The sequence below is a fragment of the Rhipicephalus sanguineus genome, chromosome 3, assembly GCF_013339695.2.
Source record: "Rhipicephalus sanguineus isolate Rsan-2018 chromosome 3, BIME_Rsan_1.4, whole genome shotgun sequence".
Classification (NCBI taxonomy): Eukaryota; Metazoa; Arthropoda; class Arachnida; order Ixodida; family Ixodidae; genus Rhipicephalus; species Rhipicephalus sanguineus.
The window spans coordinates 14,255,582-14,273,425 of NC_051178.1; positions in this window are offsets into that span (position 1 = coordinate 14,255,582).

Here is a 17,844-nt window from a genome sequence, read left to right on the forward strand (position 1 = left end):
AATGAGCTCTGGGAAAAAGAGAACGGAACTGTGAGACAGACATAACGGATACAGCAGCCCCTGTATCGAGTTCCATATTCACTGGTACGCCGTCAATAGCGACCTCGACCATGATTGGTTTTTGTCTTGCATCTGCAGCAGGTTTTACACTCTTCAAATTGGTGCGTGGCAGTGACAAGGTACTAACATGCCGTTTATTTTTACTTTTCGATTCTTTTAGCTCTTTGCTCCGGCAAGCACTCTTGATGTGGCCCTTTTTGTTGCAATGAAAACATTTGGCATTCGCATACGGACAAGAGCTGGCGGTGTGTTTCACCGATCCGCAACGATAACAAGAGGTAGAAGCTTCCCCAGTGCTTTTAACTTTGTGCACTTGAAATTCCTGCTGTGCTGTTGAGCGCGTAGCAGATGCGCTTTGAATCGCAGCTTCAATGGCTATCGCACGATCAACTGCTGTCTGAAACTTTAACTGATTGTCTTCTGCAAATAAACTTCGTTGTATGTCAGCCCGAAGCAAACCACAAACAAATCTGTCCCTTAACGCTTGATCAAGAAAAGTACCGAACTCACAAGTTTGCGCGAGTCTACGCAGCTCTGCGGCATACTGAGTAATAGTCTCTTGCGGCAGTTGTGAGCGGCGATGAAATGTGGCTCTTTCGCCGATAATGGACAGTTTAGGAACAAAGTGGTTTCGCAGTAAGCTTAGAAGTTCTTCAAAAGACTTCTTAGCGGGAGTCTCAGGAGACGTTAACGACTTCAACAATGCGTATGTCTTCGGTCCTACTAGGCTTATCAAGGTATCAGCCTTCTGGTCCTCCGAGACTTTGTTAGCACGTAAAAATGCTTGGAGGCGTTCTTCATAACTAGCCCAATCTGCTGAAGATTCATCGAAGGGTTCTACTTGCCCCAAGTGCGCCGACATCGTTTCGCTTACTTGTCTTCTTGTGGCAGTCCACCAGGGTCCCAAGAACTTCGTCGCCAAGAACTATGTCGTGTTCCAGGGCTTCCGGGTATGAAGACGCCGACAGTATTCAAACATGCTTTATTCGCATGCCAGCAACATAGCGATAACCAAGAGTGCCGAAAGAAAAAGTGCCCCCGCCCCACCGCGCGCCAAGCGCTTTTATTCACATCGTGGGCGAGGGTGTTGCGATATGGGCCGCGTGACAGAGTATCGCACAAGCACACGTGTACAGATATGCGACAGGAACCCCTCGAAGACGAACATGTTATGGACAAACCCGATGACACGCAATGCCCCAGTTCCAGTAAGCTCAGTGCTGTTTCGACGTCTGGTTCATCACCCGCTGACGTATTTGGTTCCTCCAAAGCTGCAACCTTACGCAGGTCCAGCGTTCCCAGCTTCTGGACCTGCTGGAAGAATTTCGCTCTTCTTTCGATGTCGCTCAAACTTCACTCGGCCGCACGTCTGCGTTACGCATGGCATCCACACTGGCGCCCACCTGTCACTGTGGCAATGTCCATATCGCGTATCTTCCACAGAACGCCGTGTAATCACCAAGCAAGTCGAGGACATGCTTCGACGCGATGTTATTCGACCCTCTAACAGCCACTGGGCGTCTCGTGTCGTTCTTCTTGCTAAAAAGGACGGTTCTGTGCGGTTCTGTGCGGACTACCGACGACTCAACAAGATCACTCGTAAGGGCGTGTATCCAGTGCCGCGAATAGACGACGCGATTGACATCCTGCAAGAGCCGAATGCTTTTCATCTCTCAGTTTGCGCTCAGGGTACAGGCAAGTACTTATGGCTGATGACGCTCGACCGAAGACCGTCTTTGTGACGCCCGACGGCCTGTAGGAATTCAATGTCATGCCGTTTGAGCTGTGTAATGAGCGCAAGATGGATACCGTTTTGTGCAACCTGAAATGACACACGTGCTTGTGCTACCTGGACGACGTCGTCGTTTTTGCTCCGGACTTCACGCATCTTCAACGCCTACGGCATGTTTTGAGGCGTTTGAGCGACGCCAGTCTGCAACTTAATATAAAGTAGTGCCGATTTGCAGCACAGCAGCTGATAATCCTCGGCTACGTCGTGTCCAAGGACGGAATTCTTCCCGATCTAGCCGAGCTTCGGGCCGTGACAGAGTTCTCCAAACCTACGTCCGTCAAAGAACTGCGCAGTTTCGTAGGACAGTGTTCCTACTTTTGGCGCTTCATTAGAGACGCCGCGACTATCATATCGCCACTGACGCAGCTCCTCGGAAGTAACGGGCCCCTCCATTCTTGGTCGTCAGCGTGCGACGACGCTTTCGCAAAGCTCCGTCGTTTGTTGACGTCGCCTCCCATACTACGCCACTACTACCCTACGGCCCCTACAGAGCTACACACAAATGCCAGCGGTGTTGGCCTTGGCGCTGTCCTTGCGCAGCGCAAACCAGGATTCCCTGATTATGTCGTGGCATATGCAAGTCATAGGCTTACTAAAGCCGAGACGAATTACACCATCACCGAAAAAGAATGCCTGGCCATCATCTGGGCCCATACAAAATTCCGACCTTATTTGTATGGTCGCCCATTCGATGTCATCACCGACCATCATGCACTATGCTGGTTGTCGTCATTGAAGGATCCCTCAGGCCTACGATATTCGCGATACAGCACTACGATATTCGCGTGCTTTACCGCAACGAACGCCAGCATGCTGACGCCGACGCACTCTCGCGCTCCCCCTTGCCTGACGACAATACCCACAGCTCAGTGTCTCACAATGCCATTTCTTCCATCGACATTCACACCACCGCTACTGAACAGTGCAAGGATCATTTGATTGCTTCACTGATAAACTTGCTGACTGATCCATCGGCAACACTATCCACTCGCGCGTTGCGTCGTCAAGCCCACCATTTCGCCGTTCGCGACGACCTCCTCCACCGACGCGATTGCGGCGACGGCCGCCAGTGGCTACTCGTAATACCCCGCGTTCTGCGTTCCAACATGTGTGAGTCGTTCCACTCTGATCCGCAGTGTGCACACTCTGGCGTATCGAAAACCTACCACCGCATTTGCCAACGGTACGTTTGGCGAGGGATGTACCGCTACGTGCAGAAGTTCGTTCGCTCCTGCATCGATTGTCAGCGCCGCAAAACTTCAAAGCACCTGTCGCCGGCAGGTCTGCAACCTCTACCTTGCCCTGACAGACCGTTTGGGCGCGTTGGCATCGGTTTGTATGGAGCACTTCATCTGACTTCGGCTGGTAACCGCTGGGCCATCGTCGCTGTTGACCATCTAACACGATACGCCGAAACCGCCGCCCTCCCAGCGGCTACAGCTGGCGATGTTGCCTCCTTCCTGCTGCACCGATTCATGCTACGCCACGGTCCACCTCTGGAGAGCTGCGCAGCGATCGAGGTCGTGTCTTGTTGTCGGAAGTCGACGAAGCCATTCTCAAAGAGTGCAACGTTGTTCACCGGACAACTACTGCTTAACACCGGCAAACGAAAGGCCTCACCGAACGCTTTAACCGCACGCTCGGCGACATGCTCTCGATGTACGTTGCCGTACAGAAATTGGGATGCCATTCTGCCTTTCGTCGCCTACGCCTATAATACCGCCACTCACAGCACTACTGGTTTCTGACCCTTTTTCCTATTGTACGGCAGGCACTCGTCGCACACAATCGACACAATCCTTCCATACAAACCCGATCTGTCTGAGTGTGCGCCTATTTCTGCCACAGCCAGACTAGCTGAGGATTGTCGCGAGCTTGTCAAGACATTTCCTCCGCATGACCAAGAGCCGCAGAAGAGCATTCGCGGTGAAACCACCACTTCTGCGCCCACTATCCTACCGGGAGCGCTCTTATGGCTCTGGGTCCCTACCATTGCAACTGTCCTCTTTTCCAAACACTGCCCAAATACGAAGGCCCCTACCATGTCGTCCAACGCACATCTCCGGTCAACTACCTGATCGAACCCATTGAACCATCTTCGGACATGCGCCGTCGAGGGTGCGACATTGTCAACGTGGAGGGCCTGAAGCCCTATCATGACCCGCTCATAGTGAGAAGCACTTAGGTCGCCACGCGACTCCCTTTTCGTAACTGGAGTAATTGTAGCGAAGCATTGGAAGTCTGTAATGGGTCGTCCTCTGAAGCGCCTTCTAGTTGATCGTCCTCTTCGGCTCTTCTCTGAGAGCACGCCTCTCGCGCTCCGAGTCCGCGCTATCTCTTGACTGTCGCCGCTGCGCTTCGTCGACTATTGCCGTCAATAAACGCCTTTATAATGTGTACATGGTTTCACCTGCGCGTCTCTTTACACGGCTATACTATGCTCTGCTTTACACCTCCTTTCCCTCCTCCTCACTCTTACATCGCTCCTCATCCTCACTCACCTTTCCCGCCCTCTTGCTACGTATGGCTATGCTATCGATGTTTATGTATGTGTGGTTTCACCTGCGCGACTCTTTACATGGCTATACTATGCTCTGCTTTACACCTCATTTTCCTCCTCCTCATCCTTACGTCGCTCCTCATCCTCACTCACCTTTCCCGCCCTTTTACTACGCATGGCTATGTTATCGATGTTTATGTATATGTGGTTTCACCTGCGCGACTCTTTACATGGCTATACTATGCTCTGCTTTACACCTCCTTTCCCTCCTCCTCACTCTTACATCGCTCCTCATCCTCACTCACCTTTCCCGCCCTCTTGCTACGTATGGCTATGCTATCGATGTTTATGTATATGTGGTTTCACCTGCGCGTCTCTTTACATGGCTATACTATGCTCTGCTTTACACCTCCTTTCCCTCCTCCTCACTCTTACATCGCTCCTCATCCTCACTCACCTTTCCCGCCCTTTTACTACGCATGGCTATGTTATCGATGTTTATGTATATGTGGTTTCACCTGCGCGTCTCTTTACATGGCTATACTATGCTCTGCTTTACACCTCCTTCCCTCCTCCTCACTCTTACATCGCTCCTCATCCTCACTCACCTTTCCCGCCCTCTTGCTACGTATTGCTATGCTATCGATGTTTATGTATATGTGGTTTCACCTGCGCGTCTCTTTACATGGCTATACTATGCTCTGCTTTACACCTCCTTTCCCTCCTCCTCACTCTTACATCGCTCCTCATCCTCACTCACCTTTCCCGCCCTTTTACTACGCATGGCTATGTTATCGATGTTTATGTATATGTGGTTTCACCTGCGCGACTCTTTACATGGCTATACTATGCTCTGCTTTACACCTCCTTTCCCTCCTCCTCACTCTTACATCGCTCCTCATCCTCACTCACCTTTCCCGCCCTTTTACTACGCATGGCTATGTTATCGATGTTTATGTATATGTGGTTTCACCTGCGCGTCTCTTTACATGGCTATACTATGCTCTGCTTTACACCTCCTTTCCCTCCTCCTCACTCTTACATCGCTCCTCATCCTCACTCACCTTTCCCGCCCTCTTGCTACGTATGGCTATGCTATCGCTGTTTATGTATATGTGGTTTCACCTGCCCGACTCTTTACATGGCTATACTATGCTCTGCTTTACACCTCATTTTCCTCCTCCTCATCCTTACGTCGCTCCTCATCCTCACTCACCTTTCCCGCCCTTTTACTACGCATGGCTATGTTATCGATGTTTATGTATATGTGGTTTCACCTGCGCGACTCTTTACATGGCTATACTATGCTCTGCTTTACACCTCATATTCCTCCTCCTCACTCTTACATCGCTCCTCATCCTCACTCACCTTTCCCGCCCTCTTGCTACGCATGGCTATGCTATCCGTGTTTATGTATATGTGGTTTCACCTGCGCGACTCTTTACATGGCTATACTATGCTCTGCTTTACACCTCATTTTCCTCCTCCTCATCCTTACGTCGCTCCTCATCCTCACTCACCTTTCCCGCCCCTTTGCTACAGATAGCTATGATATCGATGTTTATGTATACGTGGTTTCACCTGCGCGACTCTTTGCATGGCTATGCTATTCCGTGCTTTACACCTCCTTTTCCCCCTCCTCACTCTTACGTCGCTCCTCATCCTCACTCACTTTTACCGCCCCTCTGCTACAGATAGCCATGCTATCGCTGTTTATGTATATGTGGTTTCACCTGCGCGACTCTTTACATGGCTATGCTATGCTGTGCTTTACACCTCCTTTTCCTCCCCCTGACTCTTACGTCGCTCCACATCATCACTCACCTTTCCCGCCCCTTTGCTACAGATAGCTATGCTATTGATGTTTATGTATATGTGGTTTCACCTGCGCGACTCTTTACATGGCTATGCAATGCTGAGCTCTACACCTCCTTTTACTCATCCTCACTCACCTTTCCCGCCACTTTGCTACAGATAGCTATGATATCGATGTTTATGTATACGTGGTTTCACCTGCGCGACTCTTTACATGGCTATGCTATTCCGTGCTTTACACCTCCTTTTCCTCCTCCTCACTCTTATGTCGCTCCTCATCCTCACTCACCTTTCCCGCCCCCTTCCTACGGATGGCTATGCTATCGATGTTTATGTATATGTGGTTTCACCTGCGCGACTATTTACATGGCTATGCTATGCTTTACACCTCCTTTTCCTCCTCCTCACTCTTACGTCGCTCCTCATCCTCACTCACCTGTACCGCCCCTTTGCTAGAGATAGCCATGCCATCGACGTTTATGTATATGTGGTTTCACCTGCGCGACTCTTTACATGGCTATGCTATGCTGTGCTTTACACCTCATTTTCCTCCTCCTCACTCTTACGTCGCTCCTCATCATCACTCACCTTTCCCGCCACTTTGCTACAGATAGCCATGCTATCGATGTTTCTGTATATGTGGTTTCACCTGCGCGACTCGTTAGATGGCTATGCTATGCTGTGCTTTACACCTCCTTTTCCTCCTCCTCACTCTTACGTCGCTCATCACCATCACTCACCTTTCCCGCCCCTTTGCTACAGATAGCCATGCTATCGATGTTTATGTATATGTGGTTTCAGCTGCGCGACTCTTTACATGGCTATGCTATGCTCTGTTTTACACCTCCTTTTCCTCCTCCTCACTCTTACGTCGCTCCTCGTCCTCACTCACATTTACCGCCCCTTTGTACAGATAGCCATGCTATCGATGTTTATGAATACATGGTTTCACCGGCGCTACTCCAAATGGCAATATTATGCTCTGCTTTACAACTCCTTTCCCTCCTCGTCGCTCGTCATCCTCACTTTCATTTCCCGCCTCCTCGCTACCGATGGCTATGCTATAGATGTCTATGTATACATGTCTTTGTCTATCATATCTCCCTCTCCTTAGCAGTTCTGGAGTTCGATTTCCCCGAATACTGTGACCAGTGATGGGTTTAAAACTGATGATGGAGATATTAACGAATAGTCTTTTATTTATAGTGATTTCAATTATCATTTCAAATCTGTGTTGACTAGGCATAATGGAGTCGCTGACAATTTAGGGTTCCACGGCAAAGTGGAGTCACCGGCAATTTAGTGTTCCACATCCACATCTATCTGATATTGCTAATAGTGAACACAGAATTGTTAATTTGCTGTCGAAACTCCACTTTAAAATGTCTCCTGCTCATAATGGTAACCGAAAGCACTTCTACAGCGTTATGTGAGGAAGTTTCAAGGTACCTGGCCATAGAGCACTGCACGGGCTCGGCCCTACCCGAAAACCCGGGCCGGGTAAACTAGTTCTCACGGCGGGCCCGGGCCGGGCTCGGGTCTGAAGCTCCCGGCTTAGGGCAGGGCCCGGGTTTGAGGTGGCGGCCTCGGGTCAGGCCGGGCTTGGACATTGCTCAGTTCTTAAAAGGATGCTGAAGTGGTTTTACAATTCGGTAAAACTTTGTTGTTAACAAGGACCAACATTATTGTCGACGATGGCGTAATTTTTTTCGCTGTTGTGGCAGCAGGAGCTTTAATATACGCGAAAGAAATGTTCCTCTTGCTCCGCCCACGCGAACGCGCCGAAAGTCTGGGCGTGACCGGAACTACTTCATCGTCGGTAGTTTTGGCCACGGTGGTAGAATAACAGGTGGCCCGACGCGCCGCTCCGCTAATGCGCCGCGCGTGTCACGGAGGTGCTGGAGTTGCCGCCGCTTTTCCGCAAGGTGGCAGCAGGTATACTCTGGGCCGATATCTCCGTTCCGGCGCATTTGAAAGCATGTGGCCAGTGTGCGTCGCGAGCATTTAAACTGCAATTTACATATTTAACTTTTGAGAAAGACATCCGCGGTGTATTTCTTACACCAGATAGGCCTAGAGCAACACTGAAGAGTTGCCGTCGCTTAGAACGGACGCGCCACTAATGAAAGCATGCAACGCACCCAGCGTTGCAGCCGCGTCTCTTCCTTTGTGCTTGGTCATCTTCGATAAATGCGGAGGCGTCCGTGGGTGCAAGCGTCTGAAGAGCAAGAGCGTCCCTATGTGTCGCAACAAGCGTCTCAAAGTCGCAATCAGCCTTCGAGTCATGATCACGGCCAGATCACTGTGGTCGTGATTGGGTGAACCCACGGCTTGAGATCCGCTCTGATGCGTCGCGTTTGTTGCGCTCTGTCAAACCAACGTGCGCGACCGCATCGGTGTTTCCGCTCATTTTGTAAGCTGGAACCACGGCTGAAACCACGGTGGCTCGATCTGTGCCGCTGATGCGGCGGCCACCATGCGACGAAAATGCTTTGCTCCAAATTGCAAATCTGGCTACAAAACGTGCAAAGAAAAGCTGTGTCTTTTCTCTGCGCCGAAAGACGAAAAGCGACTGCAGTTGTGGAGAAATGTAATTCCATGGAAAGACCGCCAGCTACAGTCCTCCGACATACATACGATAACGTGAAAACCAAATGCTCATTTTTTTAGGGGCGAAGTTTCTTAAAACGGCACCCGTTCGTCCCCGTCGTAGTGCGTAACCAGTCTTAACGCTAGTACCAGATCTTGACCTCCAAGTGGTGCCGGTGGGAGATTTCTCCTGTGCGTTGTTGAACAATAAAAAATTCGCAGCGTGCGCGTTAACTAAAAGCCGAATTCTTCTGTCTCTCATTCCCCATTAGCAGCCATTGGCATATTCCAGTAGGAAACGTTAGTAGAAGTAGAAGTGTAAGTTTTAGCTAAAAGCCGACTTCTTCTGTCTCTCATTCCCATTAGCAGCCATTGTTTAGCTCCAAGGTAGTGCCTGGTGAGATTTCTCCTGTGCGTGATTAAACAATAAAAATTTTGTTCAAAACGCCGTTCACTGATGAAATAAACCAACGAAACACGCCAGATGTTTTCTAATAGGAAAACGAAAAGACGCCAGATGTTTCTAAAGCAAAACGAAAAGACTCCAACTGCTTAAAGACGCCAGATGTGTCTCCTCTCCTACGGTCCCTCGATAATACGATTCTCTTTTTTAACACGAAAGTGTTTTATGCCGGAGTCCACCAAGACTTCAATGTCGTATTTCCATCACGGAAATGACGACGAAAAAAGGTACACGAATAGATAGCAAAGAAAAAAAGATTCCTTCACCGGGCATCGAACCCACGACCGCTCGATCCGCAACAACAGATGCCGGGCACGCTATCCAATGCGCTACGGTCTTTCTTTTACAGCGAAAGCTGTTATGAGATCATTTCACCTGCCGTTTTAAAGACGATAGTCTTTCTTGGGATATTCAAACGGAGAAATTTTGGTCTGTCTTTCTGTTTGTCGGCACGTCCCTCGATTCAGCCACTCGGCCAAAATTGAACCACTTGCCCAAGGGCCAGCCGTCTTGAGCTAGTACGGCTGTTCATACTTGTGAACGTTGTCGATCAAAAAGTAAATATCACGCATATCTGAGGCGCAACATCACTAGGTAAGTATCAGGTGGCGTGTTCCTTTAATAGAAAATGCATACATACGTAATTTTAAGGACCCTAGTTTCTTAAGCTGCGCTGAAAATGCGACTGCGCTGAAACTTGCCTTCCTCCGTGCCCTCTGCACGAGCTCATTGTTGTGTTTCGGTTTCGGTTCTGTATTGCACTGTACGAATGCCATGGGGTGGTGGTGAAAAACTTTATTTTTGAGAAGGCCAAAAAGGTAAAAAAATATTGAAAAATGCAAAAAGCTGCGTTGTGGGCGGCCTTCAGGCTGCCGGTTGTGGGCGCCGCTCTGGCATTCCTGTTTTACCCCGGCGACGTGTAAATAAAAGAGTGTGTGTAGAGTACTCGTTGAGTGCGGAAGTTTCTTCTGCTTCAGCGCTTCGTGCCAAGCCGCGTGTTCGGGCTGGCTGGCGTCCCCGCCAGTCGCGTTGGTCACCGCCGGTCTTCGCCTGCTGCTGCGCCGGGACTACCAGCCCGCAACACAGCACTCATGTTTCCCGACGTATTTCCAGATGGCGTCCATATCTCACGCAGCGCCTCTTCTATAGTATTTATACGACATTTGCCGCGAAGCACGCAGATACGCGGCCAGTTTTAGGGGCGAAGCTCCTTATAGCGGTACCTGTTCGTCCCGTAGTATTGTGTAACCAGTCTTAAAAACGGAGGGGCCGTGCACACATGAAGGCTCCCTAAAGACAATGCGCTGCGACAGTACGTGATATGTATCGCCCTCTCCTCTCCTACGCTTCCCCCCTCTTTCTCCTCTCCTACGGTCCCCCCCCCCCCCCTATCTTGCCTCGCGGCGCCGACGCAGGCAGCGTCGCGAGGCAGCGTCGCGGCAGCGTCTTGATTGAAAAATCACAGCATATCCACGGAGTGAATGATGATGAGTGGGCGAAGCTGCGGAGGTTCATCGGTAAACCGTGAATCTTCCGTGAATTCTGCCCAGTACATCATCACCGACGTGAGATCGGGCGCGTTTATACTAAAGGTTCTATGAGTTATGACGACTTTCAGCTCACTTTAATTTTACATGTACGCTGTGAATTATCATTGTTTAGAAAACCATTGCTTTAGAAAACATCTGGCGTCTTTCGTTAAGCAGCTGGCGTCTTTTCGTTTTGCTTTAGAAACATCTGGCGTTCTTTCGTTTTGCTTTTCCAAAACATCTGGCGTCTTTCGTTGGTTTATTTCATCAATCAACGGCGTTTTGAACAAAACTTTTATTGTTTAATCACGCACAGGAGAAATCTCACCAGGCACTACCTTGGAGGTAAACAATGGCTGCTGATGGGAATGAGAGACAGAAGAAGTCGGCTTTTAGCTAACACTTACACTTCTTCTACTAACGTTTCCTACTGGAACATGTCAATGGGTGCTAATGGGGAATGAGAGACAGAAGAATTCGGCTTTTAGTTAACGCGCACGCTGCGAATTTTTTATTGTTCAACAACGCACAGGAAAAATCTCCCACCGGCACCACTTTGGAGGTCAAAGCGTAAGACTGGTTACGCACTACGACTACTACGACTACGACTACGAGGGACGAACGGGTGCCGCCTTAAGGAGCTTCGCCCCTAAAAACCGACCGCTCGCGCTGCACAACCGTTCACTGACCACCCCGCATATATAGGCACTGGATTTTGACCTCCAAGGTAGTGCGTGTGTGCGATTTCTCCTGTGCGTGATTAAACAATGAAAATTCACAGCGTACATGTAAAATTAAAGTGAGCTGCAAGTTGTCATAACTCTCATCGAACCTTTAGTATAAACGCGCCCGATCTCACGTCGGTGATGATGTACTGGGCAGAATTCACGGAAGATTCCCGGTTTACCGATGAACTTCCGCAGCTTCGCCCACTCATCATCATTCACTCCGTGGATATGCTGTGATTTTTTTTTGGCGCCGTAGTTGTCCGCCCCCGCCGGTGTCAGTAACCACTATCGCTCGAAATAAGAAAAAAACGAAATAAACAAAAAATTTCAGGATGGAACGAGGTTCGAACCTGGGCCCTCTGCGTGGGAGCCCAGTATTCAACCTCTGAGCCATGCCGGTTTTTTTCTTTATTACTGAGGCATGCCGGTGCTTGACACTGCTTTGCAAAAAGGTCCTATACAGGCTTCATGTCGGGAAGGAACCACATTAACATATGCAATATAGCGTGGCAGAAGAGTAAAATAAACACCGAGCGTCGCACAACGCGAATTGTGTAATCAGGCGTCACACAATGCGAATTGCGCAACGAGAAGGTTGTTGAATGCTTCCCACTCATTACAAAGGGCTCCGCCATAATTCTTCATCGTCATCAGGCACAGCATCAACAAAGTGCGCATAATGCCTTACATCCGTTTAGCAGCTACCACGGCTCTCCGTAGAATGACGAAAAATGGCATAGTGCCTGCTTTCCTACTTCTAAAAAATTGCAATGATTTATAGCATAGTGGGTTCCTCGCAAGTGCACTTGTATCAGTTGCCAAGGAAACCCATAAGCGCATGATCCATTTCCTCTGGGTCTCAGTAAAGTTCTTCGCCCCCCCTCTCTCTCCCACGTCGACGTATGTTATACAGTATGGCGGGAGAGGGACATAGCGACCGGGCGTCCCCTAATGCAAATTACATAACTGGTGGGCCGTTTAAAGCTTCCAATCCATTACAAAGGGTTGAGCCGTAATTCTTCATCGTCATCAGTCGTCGCGTCAACAAAGTGCACATAATGCTTACAAACGTGTAGCTGGTGCCTCGCTTCTCCGCAGAATGACGGATAATGGCTTAATAGGTGCTTCCGAACTTCACAAAAATTGTGATTTATGGCGTAGTGGGTACCTTGCTAGTGTACCTGTATTAGTAGCCCCAAGAGAGCTTACAACGGTGCTTTAGAAACGCCGCTCTTCCAGCTTTCGCTGTGACTGTGCTGCGGTTTCAGCGCAGGCCTGGGTTTTTTTCTTTATTTCCGGTTGTACATCACATAAATGGGGACAACGGAATTATGTTACAAGACACCACAAACATGTAGGCATACATCTACCGTCGACCACTGGATAACAAACAGTATAATTTAAAATTCCTTCATAGTAAGCAGGGGTTCTACCCTAACCAACCATGAAGGAGCGCATTCTTTTGTTTTTAGGGGCGAAGCTCCTTAACGCGGCACCCGTTCGTCCCTCGTAGTCGTAGTAGTAGTCGTAGTGCGTAACAAGTCTTACGCTTTGACCTCCAAGGTGGTGCCGGTGGGAGATTTTTCTACCTCAAGAAACCGGGCCATACTTTCTTGAAAATACTGTCTTGCTGGTCTTCTATCCGGATCACAGTAATATCCAGCCATTCGTGAGCGCCATATACTGTGCAAGCCAGTCATCATGATTAGGTCAAAAGGTAGTCCGTCCTCATTGTCTATTGCTAAATACCGAATTCCATGAGGGTCTATCGGAAATTCTTTTTTATTGTCCTCTGCAACACGTCCCAAAAGTACACTCCCTCCCAACAGTGCAGAAAGACGTGGTCAATTGTTTCCGGTTGGTTACATATTAAGCAATCGGAGCCCCATGGCATGTAGAAACCTCGCTCCTCTAAAAAGGTTTTTACCGGTAGTGTTCTTGTGTGCAATTTAAAGAACAAAGATTTTAGGGGCGAAGCTCCTTAAGCGGCACCCGTTCGTCCCTCGTAGTTGCCGTAGTCGTAGTGCGTAACCAGTCGTAACGCTAGTACCAGATCTTGACCTCCAAGGTGGTGCCGGTGGGAGATTTTTCCTGTGCGTTGTTGAACAATAAAAAATTCGCAGCGTGCGCGTTAACTAAAAGCCGAATTCTTCTGTCTCTCATTCCCCATTAGCAGCCATTGTTTACCTCCAAGGTAGTGCCTGGTGAGATTTCTCCTGTGCGTGATTAAACAATAAAAATTTTGTTCAAAACGCCGTTGATTGATGAAATAAACCAACGAAAGACGCCAGATGTTTTCTAAAAGCAAAACGAAAGAACGCCAGATGCTTTTAAAGCAAAACGTAAAGACGCCAGCTGCTTCACGGAAGACGCCAGATGTTTTCTAAAGCAATGGTTTTCTAAACAATGAAAATTCACAGCGTACATGTAAAATTAAAGTGAGCTGCAAGTCGTCATAACTCATCGAACCTTTAGTATAAACGCGCCCGATCTCACGTCGGTGATTATGTACTGGGCAGAATTCACGGAAGATTGACGGTTTACCGATGAACCTCCGCATCTTCGCCTACTCATCATCATTCACTCCGTGGATATGCTGTGATTTTTTTGCATTTGGAGGTGCTTCCATTTTTTTTTACTCGCTTAAGTACATTGTGACCCTTGCCAGCAGCATATAGCGCTCTGTACATTGGGATGGGCAACACAAGGTCACGTACATCCTTATAAAGCTTTGTCTTTCCAACAGAAAAAAGGTACTCGTTTGAAAAGCGGACGCTCAAAAAACGGACACTTGCCACAACTTCCTTCATATAGCCTTGTACTGCACCTTTCATCGTTTGAGTGCTGACAACATACTCGGGCAACAGTCGACCAAGTCTTATTTGGCACACTGTTAACAGGAAGGGGTCGCTTGCCTCACGGAAAAAGAAAAACCTATTACCAATTGTTTTATGAACAGATGCGCCAGTCCAAGGCCGCCACTCTTTACCCGTCTAAACTAATTTGTACGACTGCACCTTTCGCAGTTGGACGCCCACACAAATGTCGCAAACACCCTATGCATTTTCTGCACGTTATCCCTTGAACAGTACATCACTTGCATCACGTACGACAGCTTAGACCCAAAAAACCAGTTGCAGACGGTAGCCCTAGCAAACATAGACAGATAATTTGTCCTCCACCTACTCGCTTTCTCACTTATTTCTTTTGTTTGCTGCTTCCAATAGTCATCAGTACGTTTGTATAACTCTAGCGGAACTCCGAGATACTTTACTGGCGTTTTGGTCCACTTAATGTTAGCAAAAAAATCAGGAGTTGAAGGCCACGCGCCATGCCAAAACCCCAGGCACTTTCCCGAGTTTATGTGACTTCCTGTATTATCAGCGAAAGATTTAGAAACCTTTAGTGATTCTTCAATGGCTTCATAAGAAGTACTACATATCTCATCATCAGTACACGCGAGTAGTTTGACCTCTGAGGATTGTAATTGAAACCCACTGACAACATTGTTCTAGAGTATTGACAGACATAATGTTTCGATGTAGATGCTAAACAACAGTGGACTGACAGGGCAGCCTTGACGAACGGAACGCTCAATTTTAATAGGGGGTCGCAGTGTCTTGTTCATTATTAGTCTTGTACTACCATTCCGATATGCCAGTGCAACACTGTCAGCAATTATTTTAGCAACATTAATGTGCTCCAATACTGCAAACATAATAACATGGGCGACACAAGCCTTCTCCATAGCCAGCTGGAGTACGGCTACACGAGCTTGAATCATGTCAACACACTCCAGAACTCACCGCATTTTATGAACATGTGTTACTATTGAACGACCTTTGATTCCGCACGTTTGGTGTGGACCGACAATATCTTTTATTACTGACTGAAGTCTAGCCGCCAAAAGTTTCATTAAAATCTTGTAGTCTACATTTGTCAGTGCGATTGGTCTGTACGCCGTGACTTGCCTAAGTTTTCCGACCTCATCTGTCTTTGGAATCAGTACAGTGTGTGATTCACCAAACGACGGCGGTAATGTTTTTTCCTCATATGCCTCGTTAAAAACCGCTGCTAGTATGGGGGACAAATCGTTTTTAAAACACTTGTACCACGCTGCACAAAGGCCATCTGGTCCCGGTGACTTGCCTGGATTTAACTTGTCAATCGCCCTTTCAACTTCAGTAACAGATACAGGTAGCTCCAACCCAATTTTCGCTTCTTCATTCACTTGAGGCATGCGTCCCAAATATTCTACTTTAAATCTTTCCAACTCTACCTGTCGACATGCAAAAAGGTTTTCGAAGTGCCTGGAAAACACATGTAAAATGCTGTTGTTATCAGTTGCTTCGTGACCATCCGCCTCTATTTTTTCAATGTGATTCCTTCGAGCGTTCGTTTTTTCCAATCCTAACGGTCTTTTGGTGGGCGTCTCTCCAACAGCTAAAGCCTCAGCCCTAGCGCGAACGAGTGCACCGCGATAGCGTTCCTCGTCGTGCAATTCAAGTTGCTGCTTAATATTGCGTATGTCACATTGAAACGCTCCCGGCTCTTTACACTCCAAGTCTATTAACCTTTCCAAGGTTGTTCTCAGTTCTTTTTCTTTCTTTTTATTGCGATAGCAATTATATGGACAGTCTCAGCTGGATTTTGCCGTCGCCGTCGCCGCCGTCATGCACCGTATATGTATAAGTATGTATATATATATAAAAGCCCCAAAGAGAAATAATTCAGAAAAGTGCTTCCGAGGCGCGGAATCGAACCGGGACCTCTTCCTCCGCAGCGAGTGGCGCTAGCCACTACGCCACGAAACGCACATCCTCCACATAGGTAACGGCGAGCGTTATATACACACCCTTTACCGCTGGACGGACTCAGAGACGGCTGCGCTTATAAGCGTTTCTTCATTACCAGCGAGATGGCGTTAGGAGCACGACAGGCGCATTTAAAAGTCGTCAGCTCGCTCGCTCGCTTCTTCTATACTTGCGCAGGGAAAACCTTGCCCTTCCGCTGTCTGCTCGCGCGGTTTTCTTGTGCTGAGGGGAAGAGGGATGTTTCACGCTTTCACCGTGATGTCCGCGCTCATGTTACGCAGCGTACGAAAGCCACTGGAGCTCAAGGGGCGCCGTTAAACGAACAAACAGAAGATGAGCGCGAACTATCAAGTGTCACAGCTCGACACTTGAAGCACGCTAGTTTCCTTTGCTGCTTCGGCCGCCTTTGCAACAGGAGCGCTGTTCAAACTGAGAGTATCCATTGGCGAGCCTAACTTCATATAGCATTAGTTTCTTGCTATCGCATTCATTGCTTCGCCCTTGCGGCGAAACTGCGACTTTTTCTTTTCATTACTCAATTCGCAAGAACGATCGATGGCCGTTATTAGATGCGAAGTATCTTATGGCGGAGTTCAATCCGGTGGTGGTGATGGTGGTGGTGTGCGGCATGACCACCCTTACTGTGCATGCGCATACCCTTTCCGCTCAACCTATCCCCTCCCCCTCTCAACTTCCCCTTTCCCCTCTCCACTTTTTATCTCCCCTCCCTCCTCTCCACTTCCCCTCTTCCTTTCCACTCTTCCTCTGAAACGCGGGCTAGACATGCCGAAATTCTCTCCTGCGCAACGCCGCGATGAGCACCATCGCATGCGCGTCCCCTCCCTTCTATCTCCTCTCCTACGCTGCCCCCCTCTCGCACGCCTGCCGACTGCGTTCCCCGCTCGCCCTGTGAGAATTAACGGCCAGGCTAGAGGGAAGACAAGACGCGCGTAGCGTTGCTCTTCGCGTTCCACGACGCGAAGTCGGTAGCATGCCCAAAGAACGCCAACAGAACGCGATCGTGCAAGTGCTCCGGCTTGGCATCGTCTAATGCGATGTCTAGTGCGAGAGGGGGGCAGCGTAGGAGAGGAGATAGAAGGGAGGGGACGCGCATGCGCTGGTGCTCATCGCGGCGTTGCGCAGGAGAGAATTTCGGCATGTCTAGCCCGCGTTTAACGGCAAATGGTGTAATTTTTTTATACGCTGCTTGAACTCTTCCCATTGTCCTGCAAGTTTACCTTCATCATTGATTTTGATGTCTTTGATGCAGTTCAGTACCTGATCCATAAAACATTCGTCGGTTATTAAATTGGAATTCATCTTCCACAGATCCCACAAAAAACTTCCACCTTTTTTTTTCTCTCCCATATCACATTTAACTAAACAATGATCGCTGAAGGAAACGCGATAAACAGCATAGGTCTTACAGTGCGTGATTATTTCAAGGGACGCGTAAATGCGGTCTAGGCGAGCGTGGCTATTACCTTGAAAATGTGTGAAACCCACTACTCGCGTCCCCTCCATACAGCCACCCACATCTTCTAAATCATATTC